This window comes from Bubalus kerabau, chromosome 4 (genome assembly GCF_029407905.1).
Source record: "Bubalus kerabau isolate K-KA32 ecotype Philippines breed swamp buffalo chromosome 4, PCC_UOA_SB_1v2, whole genome shotgun sequence".
In the NCBI taxonomy this organism is placed as follows: domain Eukaryota; kingdom Metazoa; phylum Chordata; class Mammalia; order Artiodactyla; family Bovidae; genus Bubalus; species Bubalus kerabau.
In genome coordinates, this window is record NC_073627.1 from 34,659,633 (window position 1) to 34,681,804 (window position 22,172).

At 47.4% G+C, this 22,172-nt stretch overlaps 1 long non-coding RNA gene across 1 annotated transcript; it reads left to right on the forward strand.

Annotated features, from left to right (window-relative positions):
- The first annotated feature begins 3,112 nt into the window (after positions 1 to 3,112).
- On the forward strand, positions 3,113 to 8,834 carry LOC129649280 (uncharacterized). The gene is made up of 3 exons (XR_008713066.1): positions 3,113 to 3,474; positions 7,174 to 7,445; positions 8,506 to 8,834. It is a non-coding gene; the product is annotated as an uncharacterized LOC129649280 (long non-coding RNA).
- The last annotated feature ends 13,338 nt before the right edge of the window (positions 8,835 to 22,172 follow it).

The window sequence follows — 22,172 nt, forward strand, 5'->3', positions numbered from 1 at the left end:
AAAGCGGGGGATGGAAAAAGCAGACAAAGCTTGTTACAGAAGGTGTTCATACTGGTAGATGAAGAAGGAATGAAAGGTCTGGCACGTCACCATTTTTATACAAATTATGAACCCCTGACGAATTATGGCTACTAGTATCACAAAAATAAGACAACAAGACACGGCATGCCTGCAGAAAGAAGTATATACATCACTGCCCAGGAAAAAGTCCCAGCCAGCAATCACACCGGGGTCTGATCCAGACCCTAATTGTATCCACCAACTTACAGGAAAGCAGAAACAGACCCAAGATAGAACCAGTAAACTCCAGGATACGGGGAACGCAACTGAACACAACATCTAGTTTTTTCAATAAGTGAATCACAAGGGAAAAAATCCGTGAAAGAAATGGAAGGAGGAATTCTAGATTAAAAGAGACTCAGCCCTATCCACCAACTGCTTGGCTTGGACCTTGTTAGGATACACATGTATATCCCATCGGGTAAAATGTGAATACTGACTAGATATTTGATGATGATATGGGATTATTGTTCATTTTCAAGGTGATACTATGATAATGTTTTCTAAAATAGTCCTTATCTTTTAAAAATACATAATAAAATACAGGTAAGAAAGGAAGAAAGAAAAAAGAGGCAGGCAGGCAAGCAAGACCACCTCTGAAGTGAACTCATTTTATAGAATTTTAAGCAAAGAATTGATGAGAGAGATACCTGATACATTTTATGTAGACCAGGGCCATAAAGCTGAAAACCCCTGAGGCTGTAGGACCTGCCATGCCCACACACTGACAAAGTGCAACATTTCACACGAAGAAGGTGAGCAGGTGGGTTCTGGAAGGAATCCGTAACTTTCCAGTTAGGCTCTGATTTGGTGAGGGACATTACTTTGCCAACAAAGGCCCGTATAGTCAAAGCTGTGGTTTTTCCAGTAGTCATGTATGGATGTGAGAGTTGGACCATAAAGAAAGCTGAGCCCGTGTATACCTGTGGCAGATTCATGTTGATCTATGACAAAACCAATACAATATTGTAAAGTAATTAACCTCCAATTAAAATAAATAAATTTATTTTTAAAAATAAATAAAATTAAATTTAAAAATCAATTGGAAAGAAAGCTGAGCCCCGAAGAATTGATGCTTTTTAACCATGGTGTTGGAGAAGACTCTTCAGAGTCCCTTGGACTGCAAGGAGATACAACCAGTCAATCGTAAAGGAAATCAGTCTTGAATATTCATTGGAAGGACTGATGCTGAAGCTGAAGCTCCAATACATTGGCCACTTGATGCAAAGAGCCAACTCATTAGAAAAGACCCTGATGTTGGTAAAGATTGAAGGCAGGAGGAGAAGGGGATGACAGAAGAAGAAATGGTTGGATGGCATCACTGACTCAATGGACATGAGTTTGAGCAAACTCTGGGAGATGATGAAGGATGGGGAAGCCTGGTGTGCTGCAGCCCATGGGGTCACAAAGAGTCGGACACGACTGAGCAACGAACAACAACAAAATGGTAACATTCATTTTCTGTTAATATTGTGATCAACTGTGCCAGTGTTCATTTATTCCACAAAGCAAAGGATGCCCATGACTATAGAAAATATAAGCCCTATTACTGCTGAGAGAAAGGAAAGCATGAACCTCATTCCAAATAAGCCCCAGCCGTGCCCCAAGTGGGAGCAGGGGGAGTCAAGTCTGGGAGCAGAGAGGGGGCCGGTGGACTCGAGCCTGTCCCCTGAACTCCGTCCCGGGTTGACCCAGTGAGGACAAATCGAGGCTGTCGGCTCTGCTTCACAGAGGAAGAAACGGAACCACAGGGTAATGAGCTCAAGGTCACACTGGCCTCTAGAACTGGGATTCTCCCTAGTGCCCAAACTCCCCTGCACTACAAAACACCTCTCCCTGAGCAGCTGGGAAACAGACGTGACAAGGACCTCGAGGCGGCGGGCTTGGGGGTGAGAGTCCGTCAGAGCTGGACAGATAAACGCACGGCACACATGTTTTTTTCCTTTTGACTGTTACCATTTCTGTTAAGTTCCTCCAGGCCTCCACTCTGACCCTTCTTGTCCCATCAGCCCGGCCCACTCTGTCTTAACAGAGTCTCCCCTCAGACAGGCCAAGTCACTAGGAACTCGGTGACCTTTAGCTCATCTGCAATATCGCCTGGTCCTTTTGCATGTGAGCCCCAAAACAGAGTGGCAAAAAAGGGTGAGGGTCCCCCCTTCAGGCTAAGTTCTCTGGGTGGAATCCCACCACCTTCAGATTAAGAGCCATTTCAAGTTACTTTTCCTTTTTATAGATAGCCTCACCTTTTATTATTTTTTTCCTGGTACTTGAACATAGAATTTATTAATTCTCCCCCTGTAATTCTTACACTATCCAGAAAACTTTCTGAAGTCTTTACTGAGCCAAATCTCTTGGCAGTAGATTTCTATTTTTTATTACCTTTTATAATTTTTTAATTACACAAGAAATACATGATCAACACAGGATTTAAAAAATACATCTGTCAGCTCTAAAGGGACTGTGGGCTAGGATGGCAGACTGCTTTATTTGGAAGTGAGGAGATCCTGATTTATGATGGTCAGGGGGCCCCCTTCCTCACAACGTGTAAGGGACTCGGCTTCTAATAAGAGCCACATGTCCTCATGGCAGGGGTGGGAGGGGAAGGGGGACAATTGGCAGCACTCTGCAGCCTCCTCCTCCTCCTGCTGGAGAAGGCCACCTCCCCCCGCCACCCTTTCTCCACGCCTGGTCCCCGCGACAGCTGAAAGCTTTAATAAAGCAAAGTGTGCCTGGGAATGTGGGCTGAGGAAGCCTCCCAGAAGGTGGAGGTCTATTTCTACCCCTCCCAATAATCCCACTGCTAAAAACAGCTGAGGCTGAGCCATCCTGAGGCTGCTTGCTGGGGCCCAGCCACGGTCCGGTTACCCTGAGCAAGGCCTAGACGTTCTGGAGGCCCTCAAGCCCACGGTGCAGCAGCCGGGACCCAGGATGGTACCGATTATTTTTAGCTAAGATGTGTCATGCTTTCCATGGCAGTGAGGAGCAAGAAGCCTGGGCATCTGGGGGCCTTCTCCATGTTTTATCAAACAAGAGGTGGTCCTCAGAGCCCCAAGGAGGAGCAGGGGAGCGGGTGCTAGACACCCTCAGGCTGCCTTCATCAAGACCCCTGACCCCAGCCTGCAGAGAGAAGGGGCAGCTCAGGTAAAGAAAATGGACCATTGTCATCAGGAGAGGGTTACCCAGTGACCCATAGATACCGAGTAAATGAGTCGGAGCCTCAAGAACAGTCAAGGAAATAGGAGTCCTCAAAGGCGATGGGAAACAAAGCAAACCACAGAGGTAGCAGGGAGCCGAGGACGGTGACAGGGTGACATGTTTCACAGTCAGAAACCAACAGAGAGGCAGTCCCTTTAGCGGTCAGCACAGTGCTCTGCACGCAGCAGGCGCTCCACGCGCGGCTGAACTCAACTCCTGGTAAGAGGGGGAAACGGGGGGACTCAGTGTACCCTTGGGGAGAACTGGTTCTTCTGACTTTCTGCCTCTCCTATCACTAGTAAAGACATAATAATAACCCAGAAGCTGTTCTTTACAAATCTGTCAACAATCCTAACCATGCACATGACTTTCTTGGCTTCCCAAAACAGCGGGTGTGGGCACGGCTGTTTGCAGTTCACACTGGCTCAGAAACCTGGGCAGAGAGTCAAGCATCAGCGAGGAGGCCCTGGAAGGGGGTGTGGGGGGGGGCGAGGTGTGAAGACTGCCCGGGGCAGAGGCGGCACCTCCCCAGCCTCCAACGCTGCTGCCACCTCAGACCTGAGGTCTCACACTGACTCATCCACCTATGTTCACCCACTGCCTACTCCATGCCCAGGAACAGGAAACGGGCAGACAGAAGTCTCCAAGAAAGCCAGATCAGGACCATGTAGAGAAAGACCCCTTGCTCTGAGCTCCCGGGGCCGAGTGGGGAGGGCCAGCCGGTGGAGGGACAAACATTCCCAAATATGGCGCAGCCTCAGCTCGGGGCAGGATTAGCAGCCGTGGCAGCTGTGCCTATTTTGGGCCTGGGGTCTCTGTCCCCTGGGCAACAGGTGCAGAGACTGGGAGCAAGGCATTTACAGGGGCGTTTATTTTGGGGGCTTCCTGGCCTCAGGCCCAGGGACCGGAGTCAGCCTTTCGTATAAGGGTCCTAGGCCAGAAACCTAACATCTCCTTCTGTCTCCCTTCCACTCCCAGGCTTGCTTGAGACACCCACCGAGTAAAGTCCGGGAGGCAGAGACAAGTCGGCCCCTTCCCACCACCCACCCCACTGCTCACACTGGGGAGCCCAACACGGTGATGAGGGGAGCGTGCCTGCGGTGGCCAGACACCATTTAGGCTCTTTCTCAAGGGCACTCGCAGGTCATTCCTGCACCAGCCTATGAGCCAGCAAAGATGGGGTGGTCCCTTTTGGAAGTACACTAAAGGACATGAGTTTTTCTCAGTTTAAGTGACTTGCCTTCAGTCCCACAGTGAATCCAGACCACAGAAGGTCCTGGGTGTAGTGTCATGAGTGGCCCATAGACACACATTGAGTCAGTGTGATGTGGCCACAATCAACCTCCCATGGCCAAGAGCGAGCAGCCCATGGTCCTGGGGACCCAGCCGGAAAGGGGCCAAGCCCCCTGGAGGGTCAGCTGGTCCTGATGCGATCGTAGGGAGCCTTAAAATAGTGTCTCCCGCCACTTCTCCCCCTTCCTCTGTGTCCCCCTGGGGAGGGTCTGAGCGGCAGCACCAATGGGCTGCGCCCACACCTAGAATCAGTCCTGTCGGCCACGAGGAGCCCCAGACAGCTCCACAGGCAGGGATTTAAATTCCCAACTCTGGTCGCAGGAGCATCGCCCCTGCCTGCGTGGCTGGGCGCTGACACTCGGCTCACACCTGCTCAACCTGTGCTGCCTTGAATCCTGAGCAGTCTGCTAATGCCTTTGTTTTACTGTCTGAAATATGGGCTTGACGATGAACACAGGCTTTTTTTGTGTGCTCAAGCCATCTCTGTAAGGAAATATTAATAGCAATTCCATGCTTTAAATCATCCCGGGCTCCTGAGATAAAAAGACAGTTTGAATATTAATCATCACAGTGAAAGCATGAGGCAATTTTGACAGGTTTCCTCCTGCCTTTCATGGTTGTACAGAAACCCGCCCTGGGCTCTGAAAGCTGGTAATGTGAGGAGGTGGGCTCTGAGGTCCACTCAGGCTATCTGGCTAAAAGAGGATCAGGTTCAAGGCAACCAAAATCACAGCCAAGTCCACGCAAATTACCGGAGACGGCTTCATCCTCCCAAGTCATCTTATTCAAAACACGACTCTGATCTGTCACCGCTCTGCTCAGACGCCATCAACAGTCCCCTCTGCCTCCAGCTGAGCACGTACCCCTGAGACAACAGCTCACCTGTGCCCCAAATGCCCACAGACACGCTCCTCCTGCCTGGCCACCTCCCGCAAGGCCACCTCCAAGTGTTGAAATCCAAACATATCTCAGGCCCCCTTGGTCCTCTGCACCCACCAGCAGTCACAACCTAAGACTTACCACACATTTCCAGGGACCCGTTTTTATTCCTTCTACTCTCCTCAGGAGCTGGGACTTACTGTCTTCCTTATCTTTGAATCACAGTTCCTGCCTCAATCTCTTTTTATTTCGAACAGAGAGTTTAGTCAATAGAAGAACTTGGATGAGAACTAGGAGTAAGAAAATTCAAATTCCAGTCTTATGGTGGCTTCCAGTTTCTTTCACCATCATGGGCTGCTCATTCTCGAGGTTTTGAGTCCTTACCTGGAAAACGAGCCATTGAAGCAATCACAAGCTTCCTAACTGAGCTGGAGCTTGGGGATATATATCTCAGGCTCCGCTGTTGATTCTAATGATCTAGATTCCTGGTACTATGTGATGGGAATACACTGCCCTAGAGGCGAAGTGAAGTGAAAGTCGCTCAATTGTGTCCGACTCTTTGTGACCCCGTGGACTATACAGTCCCTGGAATTCTCCAGGCCTGAATACTGGAGTGGGTAGCCTTTCCCTTCTCCAGGGATCTTCCCAACCCAGGGATCAAACCCAGGTCTCCCGCATTGCAGGCGGATTCTTTACCAGCTGAGCCACCAGGGAAGCATACCCTAAGAACTAACAGCATCTCAGCAACACTGCTCAACACCCCTAGTCTATCTGTTCCCAAGCCCCTGGCTGCCCACTTCCACTGCCACAAGTCCACAAGCCACGTCTTCCACATGCGTAACAAGCCCTCTGGTGCTCTGCCTGAGTCTCCCGCTAGGTGGCACCACTGCTCTGCCCGCCACCGCAGTTCCCAGCAGGACCAAAGACCTGAAGTTCTCTAGGTGCCAGAGCTGATGGGTGACTCAGGCAAAGTGCAGGTGGAAAGTGGGAGAAGATACCCCTCTGCCCTTTGCCTGTGCTTTGGTGGAGAGTCCAGAGCAGAGCCATGCCACAATGGACTTAGGGCAAAAGGAAAACCCACTAATCCCATCCCATCTTAATTCAAAATCTTGATATTTTGTCCATCACGCATTCCTTTGCATCAACTCTGATTTTGAAAATATTGGTCAAATCTCACCAGTCTTACTAATGATTGAGTCTTTTGTTGCCTCCTTAAGTTTGACATGGACTTGCCTCACCCTCGTCCCACCCTGGCCAGAGCAGCGTGGTTTTCCCCAGTGACCTGGGCGCTATAGAAAGAGCTGTGTGTGCGGTGATGGATGGAGGCCCCCTTCTCTGTGGATACCAGCGCTGGGCTGGAGCAGAGCTGAGGGCAGGCGCTTGGGTCAGCTCACCGTCACAGCAGGAGCCCAATTCCCCTCAGGCTAATCTCTGTCTCAGGAGACCCTCAGCCTCCCTGTGGATCCACTTCTGCCAGGTCCCCAAAGAGGCCTGAATCTCAGGAATGCCACCACTTGGCCAGAAGCCAAAGCCCCTGCTACAGAAGACCAGTCTAACCTCCCCAGTCCTGTCCTCCGGAGGATTCTAGAGGACTGCTTGCCCTCTGCATGGCCTGACTGAACTTATTTCCTGAGGGAATGCAATGCCTGCTGCTCCCTCCTGGGTGCTGTGTGGGCTCCTGTCTCCTCTCTACCCATGTTTCAGGGGAGTCTTTTCTCCCTTCTAATGAGCTTGTATTCTTTCCAGCTTTTTGTGACACCTCTCCTGATGCTCCCAGTTTCCTCCTGTGTGTCCAGGCACCCCCTGCAGAAGACTGAGAGCATAGAAGGTGAAAAAAGTGGGCCACGGACCCCACAGAAATGACAGAGTCACAGCTCAGTCACTCCCTCTAGAATTACCGGGGAGCTCTACGACTGCCCAGGCCACACCCAAACCAACTTCATCGCACTCTGGGGTGCAGTCCTCCCCCTCTCCCACCTCTCACTCTCCAGGCATCAGGAGTTCGTAAACACTCTCAGGTGAGTTCAGTTCAGTTCAGTTCAGTCGCTCAGTCATGTTCGACTCTTTGCAACCCCATGGACTGCAGCACGCCAGGCCTCCCTGTCCATCACCAACTCCCAGAGTCCACCCAAACCCATGTCCATTGAGTTGGTGATGCCATCCAACCATCTCATCCTCTGGCATCCCCTTCTCCTTGGGAAGATACAGGGCCAAAGGTAAGAACCCCTGCATGGAGCAGGCTGGGCCCCTACTGAGTCAAGGCTGCCACCTACAGGGGAGAACGCACACTCCTGCCCAGTGGGGAGAGGGCAGGTCGGGGGGCGGACAGACAGCAGAGGCTTTGGAACTGAGGGCCCACCTTCTAAAGAGTCTCCCCCTGCCCAACCAACAAGTCTCCTGTATAAACTCCCCGGTGGCCTCCAGTCAGCGTCTTCCAGAGATGTCTCATCTCCACAAGCCACCATTTTCAACCATGTGGCAGCCCTTTCTGGCTAGTAACATGCTTGGACATGCGGCTGAACCCTGCCTTGAGAGCTCTGCTCCTCTAGCCCCAGGTCTGCACTCCGGAGATGCACACAGAATAAACTACCCTCCCAACTCTTAAGCTACCAAACTCATCTGGATCCCTGCCTCTCAGGGTGAAAGAGCGTGCTTCCTTTTCCTGCCCCTCCTTCCTGGCTGTCCTCATCTGGATATGTTAGACGGGCCACATCCCTTCATCATGGGACACCCAGAATTTAGCCAAATTTTAAAATATATAGAAAAATAACACATATTCATCATAAAAATATGTTAATTAAACATAAAACAGAAGTGCCCTCACCCATTCCATTCTCCACTCTCACTCCCACTGTTAAGGGTGGGGCAGGGGGGTTCTGTTGCTAACAGGTTGGTGGCACTCAGAACTGAAGGTCACCCTTTGCAGCAAGAGTGAGACCTCCCTTTTAGTACCAGCTCACGCATCTGTCATATGTGAATAATTAGAGCACCTCTCCTAGCAATTACAAGTTAGTTTGATGCCTGTAAAAGGTCTAGCACAATGCTTGTGAACACATACTAAACATTTACTCTTCCCAGGTGGCTCAGCGGTGAAGAATTGCCTACAGTACAGGAGATGCAGGAGACACGAGTTCAATCCCTGGATCGGGAAGATCCCCTGGAGAAGTGGATGGCAACCCACTCCAGTATTCTTGCCTGGAGAATCCCATGGACAGAGGAGCCTGGTGGGCTACTCCAAGGGGTCGCAAAGAGCAGGATACGACAGCCTGCACGCTCAAACGTCTACTAAGTGGGAATTTCTTAGGGCTAACTGGATTACACAGTTGGTGGAAACAGATAGAGGCACGAAGTACATTTTTTTCCTGATTATTATTCTCACATCACAGCAGGATTGGGCCCATGTAGGTTAGCATAATTAGTCCCAAAGCTCAAATGCTGAGAGCATCCACCAAGTTGTAAATAAAGGAGGCTCCTGAAGGGATCCTTTTAAGTCAGTGTGCGTTTGATAGGGTGTACCACCAGGGGGCAGTGCTGGGCCACTTATGGAGGCCTGCTTCCTGGTCCACCAAGTGTGAACCCACCAAGCACGGTGCTGTGGGGCTGCCTGGGTTCTGCTGATCTCAGGTTGAGCCAGGGTGTCCCTTGCCCAGGCCTGAGGTCAGCAGGCTCCCCTGCTATCAGATTGTCCAGAGCTGGATGCACCCAGACTGTTCTCTGGTGCCCACCCTCAATTCAGGGCCACTTAAGTGATTTCAAGTCCAGGTTCTTTTCTCACTTCCCACACTAGGACTTCCACACGCACACTGACTTCTATTTGCTCATCTGCACCCCCCCAGGTCAGTCCTAAATTACAGCGTTTCCCACAGAGCCAAGCCTGAAAATTTTCCTCAGCATCTCATGTCAGAAAGTTGCCACCAGCTGCTCGGACTCAACACCTGTGGTTCAGTCACTGGGCAGATACTTCCTGGGTCTGCTCTATGCCAGGCTCTCTTGTCATCCTTTCCCTGCCCACATCAGGCCCAATGAAGGCTTGGTTTCCCTGACACAGACTCAATTTTCTTGAGTCTCCAGATTCACCATGTCTTAGAACTGCTCCCGGCAAGGGTGCCCTTTCAAACTTCTGGGCTTATCCTGACAATGAGCGTACGAAGCCACGAAACCCCAAATTCCTGTGACATACTCCTGGTCCGACCCTCTCATGCTCCTCTGACCAAATTCAGAGTGGTGACAACCCCCTCCCTGCCATTCTGACTCAGACCTCCAGCAACCCTGGAGGAGTCTGACCCAAACTGGAAACAGTGCCCCAGAGTAAACTTGCCCTCTTCACACCATGCCCACCAAAAGATAAAGAAGATACTTACAGAGATGCTACTGCTCAGGACAGTCAAGTATCCTCTCTCCCCGTAAACACTCAGATGCCCTTGGCCTTGGCAGACGTGTGCCACACTGACTTAGGGGTTGCCCTGCCCCACCCTGCCTGGGGGCTTGCATTCAGAAATGTTATGCTCATGCATGTTCTTAAGAGAAACTGTTCCTTTACAATTAGGCAATTTTAGAGAAAGGGAAGTGGAGAAAGTCCTCGACATAGGGCTACAGACTATTTTAAGAAAGGGGAGAGGAAGGATACAAGGAATCAAAGGGTTTAACACCGCTTAAACCAGAGAGATCATAAAATACTTGTGGGGGATTTATTGCTAAAGTGGAATTTAGCTGGCAGGATGATACGAGATGCTCAAGATAGCAATAAGAGGAGGAAGATGTCGGCTCATTTAATCACTCCAGGAGAAGGAGAGATACCAAAGAGGTTTACATTTGAGTTATATTATGAGCCTGGGTCAAGAGAAGGCATGAGACTTTGGGTCTGATCTAATTTAGGTGCTATTGGTCCAACTTTGCAAAACTGGGGGAACCAGAAAAGAAATAATGGTTAAAACAGGGGTTAAAAGTCATGGGACACGGCATTCAAGTCATTTGATGACTTGGGCAAGAGAGAGGGTTATGTACATCTTAATGGACCAGGGAATGTAAGGCAAACGGCCTCCCTGCCTTGGTATTTCTTGAAGTCATCATAAGCATACTGTCAACAACAGCAAGCCAGATTTACCAGAAAAAGATAAAACACTCTTAACTCTGATCTGTTTAAGAGGACAGGAACAAAGAAGCACATACTATATGATTCCATTTATGTAAAATGTCTAGAATAGGCCAGTCCATAGAGACAGAACTACGATTAGCAGGACTGACCGCTTACTGGATATGGAGTTTCTCTGCAGGGTGTTGAAATGCCCTAACATTAGACTGAGGTGATGGTTGCCCATCTCTCTGAATATGCTGAATACCACTCAAATTTCAACAGGTTAATGTTATGGTAGGTGAACTGTTTCTGAGTAAAGCTGTATAAAAAGAGGGTACGAAGGGATGTAACACAACTTATAAGTATTCCATTAGTAATTACTCCAAACTTCAACAATGTAAAGGAATTAGAATCCTTAACCCGGAGAATTCACAGTGTAGAAAATTTCATTCTCAGGTAATGCTGGAAAAACGAGGTGTTTCTATATAACCAACCTAACTGAATTCAGTAAAGAGACTGTAGAAAGAAAGTACAAAATAAACCACCCTCATGCAAGAGAATTACAAACTCTTAGAGAAGGGACTGCTCCTCAGGTGGCTCAGTGGTAAAGAATCCATCTGCTAATGTAGGAGACACAAGTTCAATCTCTGGGTTGGGAAAATTCCTTGGAGTAGGAAATAGCAACCCACTCCAGTATTCTTGCCTGGGAAATCCCATGGACAGAGGAGCCTGGTGGGCTACGGCCTAAGGGGTTGCAAAGAGTTGGACGCAACTGAGCACATGTGTAGAGAAGGGACTCGGAAGATCATATAATCTCAGACATAATGTCTTATTTAATGAATGAAGAAGTCTAAAGCAGTACCAAAAGTTAAAAGCAAAGTAAAAAAATAATGTCTCTTCCCACCCCACCCAGTTCATCAGTAGTCTTCCGTAAAGTAATCACTGTCTCCACTTTTTTGTATGTCCTTTAAATGTTTTAATCACATGCAAGGACCTATAGACACAGCCACTCCCTATGGTGCATTTAGACACAAGTACAGGAAGAAACATAGAAATTAAGTTTAAGAAAGATTTTCCTTAACACAAGAGCAAGTCGTCAAAGTCACTCCTCCATTTTTATATGGTAGAAGCACTTGCTTTTATTTATCATGCTGAAAACCAGAGGCAGCAAGTGGTGGAGTCTGACAAATATACGCCTGAAATCCAGGACTGGCAACTGTCTGGCATGTGAGGGGCTCTTAGTGACACAAAGCTCATCAAATTGAAACCAAGCAAGACCTGTAGGGCCTTCCCCAGGAGAGACTCCCCTGTGTCCTCTACCTCTTGTCTATAGAAAAGTTTTAGCCTCCCAGACCTTCTCCAAGTTCCAAAGAAGAAATTTAATCAGAGAAGTGATAAAATGCAGAAACAAAGGAGAACAGTCAAACAGGACAAAATTAATAATAGTTTAGTCATTAAACAAAGCCAAGGACCTTTCGTTGCTCCTCAAGGGCTGTAGATAATACCCTGAGCCATATCCTTGAGTTGTTCTGCAAATACTAAAACCCCACCAGGTAGAAGTTAGCTGTATGCTGACCACCAGCATATAGACCCCAGACCAGCTGGAACCAGAAAACTGAGATTCCCAAAACATCTTTCTGTTACCTCATCATCAACCAATCAGGGAATTATGGAGATGCTGATCACATACCCATGACCCTCTTCCCAACCCTGTCTTTGAAAACTCTTCCCTGAAAGCCATCAGGGAGTTCAGATCTCTTGAGCATGAGCTGCCCATTCTCCTTGCTTGGCTCCCTGTACTTTCCTTCAGCACAAACTGGTATCAGTAGATTGGCTTTGCTACATATCGGGAGAGCAGATTCACGTTCCATTCAGTAATAGAATCAATGTCAAACAGGGATGTGGAGCACCCAGAGTTCAGTTTGGACCTGTAGCAGCATGTTTCATAATTTTCTCCAGAAAATTATAGCACTTGTACAACACAAATACATCTCTGTTCTTCTGGTCTTAGGTTTCTCTGGAATCTCCCAAACTATACTGTTGGTGGTGGGAGAGGGCGGGGGCCTGAAGGGTCATCGTGGCTGACTCCCACGGACGGAGGCTTACATCTGTGTGAGAAAATGAAGCCTTGGCGTGAGGCACAGGGAAGGCAGCTAATTCTGCATATTGAGTCAAAACGGTGGTTGTACTGCATTCAGAAGAATAACAGCAACATGAGTCTTGGGTGCATTTGTAGGGAAAAGGCAAAAAGATCAGAAAGGTCAGCATAAAGGCTGGCCTACAGTCAACCATCACCTGAAATATTGGTCTAGCGGGTAATACACAGCTTAGCACAGCAACAAGGATACTGCCTTGAAATATGGCATCAAGATACAAGGAGTACAGGCCAGGTTGCAAAGTCCCCTTGAAGACTCTTCACCCTCTGAAGTATTTTTAGTTGCAGTAATTGTAGAAGGTGGACGAAGCACTGCAGTACTCAAAATAAGACTGCTCTCAGAAAGCGAGATCAGCAGATGCCATCTCCGTAAGTCAAGCCTGCAAGAAGGACAGGATTAGCTGTCTCCAGGATGCTTTCCAGAAGTAACCCGTCTTGCAGGGTGATCTGAGCGACTTACTGCGGAGATTAAAGCGCCTGTCCCAAGTATGCCAGCAGCCCAACTCAACCCAAAACAACCCGACACTCAGGAGGCGGTGTTGTGGTAACAAGTGTAAATGGCGCGGTGAGGGTCTGTGTGAATATTCACAAAGGGAAACTGGAGGAGGAAAATCTATCGTATCACTAGGAAGTCCAACAGGGACTCTGATTCTGGCTGATCGATTTTTGACCCTTTACGTAAAAACAGCCTTAAAGAAATGGAGCCCAGGTTATGGGATCACCAGAACTGTACAGAAATAGCACATACAGAAGGTCCACCTTTTCTGTGTGGTCACCAAGTATCCTTCTGATCCCATTCACCAGGAAGAGACCAGCGGGGACAAAGACTGGCTCCACTTCTTGGACCCAGGAGAGATCCCTTGAAAAACTGATAAACTGGAATCATGGTACAAAAAAACCCTCTCCTGTGTTATCTATCTATTCACCTCTGATCACATGATTAATCCTAGATGCCCCGATAAACCTAGGTTCCTGAACTTCAATTTATCGTTCTTTCATCCAATATCTATTAACCACTCCACATCAACTGCTGTCCTAGAAACTGGTGAAACCAAGAGAAAGGTCCCTGCCTTCAGCGTCGCCCCAGGCCTGGGCAGCGGTTAAAGATTACACCTGAGGGGCTGAGCCCGAGGGGACAATGAGCCTCCTCTGTTGTTACTGCACTGCACTTACTTTGCATCATTTTCTGTCTGCGGGATCAGAAAATCAATTAACCTTAGACCAGGGAGGAACCTCAGACATCACTGTGGCTAGTGGGTCTCAGTCTCGCCTGCCTGTAACTACCTGGAGAAGCTTCTAAACCACACTGAGCTAGAGATGTTAACTGAGGGGGTCTGGAGAGGATGGGAGGATCAGTACTCAAACACTGCCCAGGAGATTCAAAGGTAAAGACGGGGCTAAGCATCACTGATTAGTCCAACCCCCATATTTTCCAGGTTGGTAAACAGAGAATCCGGAGAAGGCAATGGCAACCCGCTCCAGTACTCTTGCCCGGAAAATGGCTGCAGTCCATGGGGTCGCTAAGAGTTGGGCATGACTGAGCGACTTCACTTTTACTTTTCACTTTCATGCCTTGGAGAAGGCAATGGCAACCCACTCCAGTGTTCTTGCCTGGAGAATCCCAGGGACGGAGGAGCCTGGTGGGCTGCTGTCTATGAGGTCGCACAGAGTTGGACACGACTGAAGCGACTTAGCAGCAGCAGCAGCAAACAGAGAATAAAAGCAACAGGCCCAAACCAACCCACACGTGAGAGTGATGTGCATGGAAATCCAGTGACTTGGAGTCCTTACCCCAGACTGCTTCGGCTCAGGCAATGTTTCCTAAATCTAGTTACCTGCACGTGCTCTTCAAAGCATTTGTCACAGACATACACACTTTTATGTACTTAATATTTTTCTTTAAAACTTTTTTTTTTTAACTTAAATGCTTATTTTAGCCTTTTAGCCTTGTCCTCAGCAATAAAATTTGTGAAATACGCCTGGAAATTAGTAACTACTAAAATGCAACAGATTTCGCCCTAGGCCACCAGAGGCCACGTCGTGTCGCAGCTGGTGCCTGCAGCACTCTTTGGGGCGCATGGGCTGAGGTGCCTGCAGCGCCGAGAAGTCTCAGGAAGGTTGGGAACAGGTGCTGCACACCTTCAGGGCAGGTGCTCACACGGGGAGGGGCTGAAAGCTCAGGTCAGCACAGGTACCAGGCAGCCGCTGGTCTGTCAGAGGCCTGTTAGCTTTGGGGGCACTCAGACTGAGGCGTGATGGATCCCAGGGTTGGCGTGAGGCGGGAACAGGGCAGTGGCAGCAGGGTTTATCTTCCCTCTCCTGGAAAGGCCATAGGTCACTTGGAACCAACAGGCTATTAAAATGAAGCTGCCTATCCATCACCCAGAATCTGCTGATGCCAACATGTTGAAATTGATCTAGAAGGAGGGGAACATGCCATTATGGGACCCCCATCAGGGAACAGCACGGGGCTGTCCTTCAGCCTGGTTCAGAACCATTCAAGATTCTAAATCCATCATCCTAGTTACCAAAACCTATTTTCTTTTTTGAATAAGCTCATTGATCTTGACGTCTTGTTTCATGTTTCAAATTGCTGTGCAATATTTGGAGAGAAAAGAAAGAAAAAGTAACTTATTGGCCAGTCTTCACTTCAGCTTCAGGCTGAGTTAGTTCTCTTTTTTTTTTTTTTTTTTTTGACCATGTGGCTTTGTGGGATCTTAGTTCCCTGACCAGGGATTGTATTTGGGCCCTGGGCAGTGAAACACAGAGTCCTAAAGCCACTGGACCACCAGGGAATTTCCAGTTCTTTGAGTTCTGATTGATAGATTGTTCATAATCTGGGCTTTGATTAAGAAGTTTCCCAGTTTTCAACTTTGGGAAAGAAGTAGAGAATGGAAGTAAAGAATTTATCCTTAGATGAAATGAAATGATCCAGAATTATTATTAAAACCAACCTTCCAGAAGAAAACCTAAGACCATGCACATTTCTCTCTTCCTCTAAATTTTGAAAGGTGTTTCAGTGACCCATCAGTTCCACTGCTCGGACAACCCAGGAATGTACTCTGACTCAAGTGTACAAGAAGACACAGACAAGATGTCCAATGCAGCATTTTTTACGATGGGAAAAATCAGAAATGTCTTGAATCAATAAGAGAATGGATAAATAAGTTACAATAGAGTCATACAATAGAATAGCTATTCAGCAATGAAAATGAATGAACCAGAGCTAAATATATTTACTTGGACAAATCTCAAAAAAAAAAAAAACAGCAAAAAGTAATTATGTAAGCAGCACCAAAATATTACGGCTTCCCTGGTGGCTCAGATGGTAAAGCGTCTGCCTGCAATGCAGGAGACCTGGGTTCAATTCTGGGTTGGGAAGGTCCTCTGGAGAAGGAAATAGCAGCCCACTCCAATATTCTTACCTGGAAAATTCCATGGACGGAGGAGCCTGGTAGGCTACAGTCCATGGGATCGCAAAGAGTCAGACACAACTGAGCGACTTCACTTTCACTTTCACCAAAATATTTGGGTTTAGTTTTAAAATAGGGTTTCCCTGGTAGTTCAGCTGGTAAAGAATCTGCCTGCAATACAGGAGACCCCAGTTCGATTCCTGGGTTGGGAAGATCCACTGGAGAAGGGATAGGTTACCCACTCCAGTATTCTTGGGCTTCCCTGGTGGCTCAGCTGGTAAAGAATCTGCCTGCCATATGGGAGACCTGGGTTTGATCCCTGGGTTGGGAAGATCCCCTGGAGAAGGGAACTGCTACCCACTCCATTATTCTGGCCTGGAGAATTCTATGCACTTACAGTCCATGGGGTCACAAAGAGTCGAACATGACTGAGCAACTTTCACTTTTAAAATATGAAATCATAGTGCATTTTGTTTGAGGATACACATATAACATAGAAGTGTAAAACACTGGAGAGGAAGATACACACTAACTTCAGGGAGACAGATGCTACTGAGATGAAAGCAGAGGATAAATAACTGTAGTGTTTTATTATTATTTTTTAAGGATGTGAAGCAAGCATGGAAAAATAACATTTGTTAAATCTAAATGGTGGGTCAGGAATATTTGTTAAATTATTTTCCAGACTGTTCTGTCAGCTTGAAACTTCATAGTTGAAATAAAGTTATTGAAGCTCTGAATTAATGCACACATATGAATTCATACAGTGAACATCTGCTTGTGACAGAAAGGCCTCTATGACTCATATAGGGGACAAACACCAAATTCAATTTTTGTCAGGTGGTCCAACGCATGCAAAATTGGCAGAAAGGATTTGCTAAAGAGCCAAGAAAATACCGTTCAACAAATTTTTTTTTCAAATGACAAAAATAAAAAAATGTTTGAGTTTACCTTAAAATAAATGATAAAACTAATACACACTGGTTTTACCAAGTCAAACAATATAGACACGGTTTAAAAAGTTGGCAAGTCCCAGCCCTTGTTTCAATTCCATCTCACACATTAACCAAGGTTAAATTTTTGATTTCTCTATAAAATTTTACAAATTACTTTGTGAATTTTTTCAAGCCAATTCAATGTTTATAATGGCAATCGTTTATCTTTATCACTGTTAGTGCCATCCACAATTATTGTAGAAAAATACAGAAAGTGCAGAAGAGCAGAAATGGGGTAAAATAAACACATTTAAATGGGTGTGCACTTTAATGCACTGTTCGGAAGAAACTCAATAACATCTTTAAATCCTGAATAAAAGGTTCAGCACAAACTCTGCTTGCTGGCTCCAGGACGGCCAGCTTCGTTTACAGTGGTTGTTTGCCATGAGGGGACTTTAATGACGAAGGCCAGAGGGGTTTCCTCTTCTGGCATGAGCAGGGTTGGTAAACAGCCAATCACACCCTGAGGCTCACAGCAGGGCACCACCCTGTCCCCAAAGTCCAGCAGGGGTGTGGCCAGGGGCAGTTCGCTCTCCTCAGACTGAGGGACAGTCATGGCTCAGCCAGCCCTGCCTTCCTCCTCCTCACTGCCCCCTCCCTCTTGTCACTGCCCTTCTTTCTCCTCTGACCTTTACTCCTCCAGCTCCCTTGCCCACTCCTTCCTTTTCTCCAACTGCCCAAGTGTCCATGTCACTCACGTCTTGGGTAACTGGAGCCCTTCAGCTGTTTGGGTCCCTCTTTGGAAGGACGTCTCAGCATTGCCCGGGGCTCTGGGGGCAGCCAACTTCTCAGAAGGTTTCATCTGTCAGCCCAGGAGGCTGACTTAGCTTTCCTCAGAAGAACTTTACAAGAGCAATTAAAATAAGCTGTCTTAGGTGCTGAAAAAAAATCTCTCCAGAACTGCCTCAATCTGTTTCTGAGCCTTCTATTTCAAAATAAAACTTTCCTCTTTCACATTTTGGGGGCCTCATCACAGAAGCCTGGAGGATGTGTGTGAAAAGCTTCAAGGAAAGATTCAAAGGCAGAATTCTCCCTCCAGGAAGAGGAAGGCCCGGAGACACTGTGAGATGGCAGAAAGAGACTTAGGAAACAGGAGTAAAGTATGGGCACTTTAGGCAAGAGTAATCATTAACCTCTCTTGGTGATGAGCTTCTGAGATTGGGGGTGGGACCCGCCTGGGTGAGTGAATGATCCTTGCTCTTCTTTCTTTCCTTCCTCCCATCATGTCTATCTTTCTCTCTTTTCTCCTTCTACTCCACCTTCAATGCTTTCCTTCAAATCAGGTTATTTGGAAATAAGTTACCATCACAAGCCTCACACTAAATTATTTGAACAGGCTTTCCTGGGGACAATTTCTCGTGTAAAGTCAGCAATTCCTACAGAAGGTATAACACCAAGAGTGAAGACTGAAGTAAAGTATGGAATCTGGAAGACAATGACTTGTCATTGTTGGTCCACTGACGGTCATAACTGTGCCTTCCAGTGGGGGATGTTGATAGTAGGGGAGGGGGGGCTCTTGTGTGTTTCAGGGGAGAAGTGAATGGGCATTCTCTGTGCTTTCTGCCCAATTTGCTGTGAACATAAGATAGATCAAAAGAAAAAAAAAGTCTACTAAAAATTTGCTTAAGGTAATAATCACTGCCAGGAGGCATAAACACAACCCACTCTACAATACAGCTATTAAACAAAGAAAAAGGGGGAGAGAAACAAGGGCTTTCAAGGCAGTCCGCAAGGTCTAATATCAGCAGGCACCTAGTCATCATGTGGGGATGAGGAGCCTTGGAGGGAGGAAACGTTCCCTTGCTGGTGCCAGGCACCCTTGACATTATCATCTTACACAAGGAGAGGCAAAGACATCTTCATGATCCAAGGCTTGGGCTCCCCTCCTTGATCCCCACATGGAAAGAAATCTGAGGACAGAATGAGCTGCTCAGTGTCCTCCCCACACTGCAAACTTGGCCAAGGGATGGGGCCGAAGCTGTAAATCCCATCGGGGCTGTTCTCAGAAATCAAGTGGTGGGGTTACCTGACCTCAACTGATCTACCCAACTGCAGACTTCTGCACTGACCTGACCAAGGAGACCTGGCCTATATCATCAATCATAGGTTTCCCACAAAATGTTAGCATTAGTCTTGGTTTAACGCAAATTCAACATTTGTGAATAGTTAGCAGTCAGCATTGATTGACCACATCACATATTCTCTTACTTGCTCCTTATGTTTCCAGTTAAGAAGGTGCTACTCTTACCCCTATTTTACAGATAACGTAATAATATTATGGGTAAGACTGTGTGGGAGGGACTTCCCTAGTGGTCCAGAGGTTGAGAATCTGCTTGCCAATGCAGAGGACATGGGTTCGGTCCCTGGTCCAGGAAGATTCCACATGCTGTGGGGCAACTAAGCCCATGTGCTGAAACTACTGGCCCCACGTTCTACAGCCCGTGCTCTGCGACAAGAGATGTCACTGCGATGAGAAGCCCACGCACCACAACTAGAGAGCAGCCCCCGCTTACCGCAGCTAGAGAAGTGCTCATGTGAAGCACTGAAGACCCGGCGCGAAAAAAGTTACATAAATAACAATAATAAAAGGCTGCACGTAGAGCCCTTTGGACTTTAGTTGCTTATGTGTCACAGTGTCCAGAACTGTTCTAAGTGAAGGCCCTTTGTCCCGTGTCTCTAGTATGTCTCCAGATACGTCTGCGTTTTCTTCCTGCCTCACAGACACATCAAGTTCTCCTGAAGCTCCAACATTGCAGATCCCACCCATATGGTTTCCCCAATGGGAATGCGCTTTCTTGAGTCTCTGTCTAGCGAAGCCCCCGGCCAAGAACAAATTCCAATCCTGTCCTTGTCTCAGCAAAACCTCCCCTAGTCCCGCAAGAATGACTCTTCCTCTCCTTACCATGCTGTGTCAGACCCGTAAATCTAGCCCCTGGCATACTGCTCTTTATCATTTGTGTTCACGTCTGTCTTTCCCACCAGACTCAGCAGAGGCGATGGTTGTTCTCTCTTGCTTTATCTTACTCATCTTTATGGTGAATAAATACTAGTACTACACTACCTAATTACATTGGGTGCTCAGAGTATTTTGTATGAGTGAAGGCATAAAGTGGATTTAATTGGAAATATAATTAGGACTTTGGAGAGAATTGTTAGCCTAGGGTTTGGTTTGCAGTTGCAGGCTCTAAGGCTCACAATTTTTGGTTTAGAGTCATATTAAGATGATGCAAATCCCAAAAGAACTAAAGGCAAAAGCTAAAATAGTCCATTGAGTAAACCCTCAGTATCCTAGTCATGAATTTTATTTTTATGAAAACTAGTCCTAACAGGTGGAAAACATGCCCTTAAAACTGAGTTTGTTTGATGACGCATAAGGGTCTAATGGGAAGATTTTCATCCAGAAGGATTCAAGGAGACTTTCCTTATCTGTTGACTATTAAGAGTCAAACATTCCTTCCTGGGACCTCTTGAGAAAGAGGGAAAATTGCTTCTTCTGGAAATAAATAGAAACCAGCTAGAAACAAGTTTTATTATAACTGTGGGACAAATAATAGTCTTTCATGATGTGCCCTCCTGCTGCTAAGAGAGTCTTTCCAGTTCCTTCCAAACTGGGCTCTACTTAGAGAGACCCCAGAGCATGGCTACCCTGGGCACACTGGTGGTCTCGCCTTGCAGCATCTGGACTGTGAGTCCTGGGAGGTAGAGGCCCTCTAACGTTAGAGGCTGGCCAATGCTTTGGAGCTGTGACATGTGCACCAGGGAACACTGGGGGAATTCAGCTGCCAAACTGACCCCCAATTCAATTTGCAAAAAGGGTCATATGATTAGATCCAGTGCTACCACGTGTCTAAGCCCAAACTGCATCTCAGGCAATGCCCTCTGAGATAGTAATCGGGAGATGGTAAAGCAGCCTAGGCCAGGAGGCGTGGACCCTGCCGTCGCATCCTGTCTCTTCTTCCCACCCTTACCAGTTATACATTAGCACAGGAAATCCCGTGGACAGAGGAGCCTGGCAGGCTACAGTCCACAGGGCTGCAAGAGTTGGACATGACTTAGTGAATAAACCACCACCAGCAGCACACATGTAATGCGTGACCCTGACTACTGCACCAGGTCAGTGCTGGACCTGACGTTTCAAGTCGAATAGTGAAAACAGCTAGGCTGTGTGCTGAAAAACGGCCCGGGTCATTTGTTGCTGCACAAAAACAAAGCTGAACCACGAGTTTAGCTCGGCTCGCGAACCACAGGACAGTGCCTATGTGGTCTCTGCACTTGCACTCAAGTCTGGACTGCCACCGCAGCGGCAATAGCAATAGGGCAGCTTTGCAAATAGGAATGAGCTGAGAAATCTTTCTAAAAACTAGCACTCCACCAGCACTTCCTTTTGCTGTTTAGAGAACATTTGACCCCTTGGTGGGGTGAACTGGCATGTCTTGGTATCACTGGAGAAAGAGTATCTAAGTGCTTCACCCACTCCCCTATCTGAACAAGTGACCACCACTTGCACTATTTCTACTATTTTATAACCCTGAAACAATACTGAAAAGTAGAGCACCGAAAGGATAAATTGCACTTCGCCATTTCAAAGATGTCTAGAGTAGTTTATATGCCTGATGCTTATCCCGAATGCTGACGCAGGCCGGGAGTTTTAACTATTGTGCTTGTTACCATTGTTTGAGAGGGAAGGTATTAGTAGGGAGCCTCATTATTTAACAAAGCTCTTGATTATAATTCTTTATTAGACCTGATGCTCCTGAAAACTGACTTTACTACAGAGCTGCTTCTGTGAATGGACGGCCTCCTCAATTCACTAAAAGCACCACTCCACTAGGAATTACTGTGAGTCATTGTAGCAGAGGCTTCTCCATGAGAGAATGCAAGACAAAGGCCAGACAGAAGCCCTGGAATGACCACAACAATAAGCCGAGCTGCATGGAAGCGAGTGCCCCGCTAACATGATGGAATGCTTTGTCCGCATTCCAAAAGCTTAACAGAGGTGCGAGGCTTTGGAATCCTACAGCGGTGAGTGCAGGGACCGTCACAGTGGATTCCCATGCTGTTGGGGTGAAACCTCACATACGATGACTTCTGGCTGCCCGCTGGCTGAG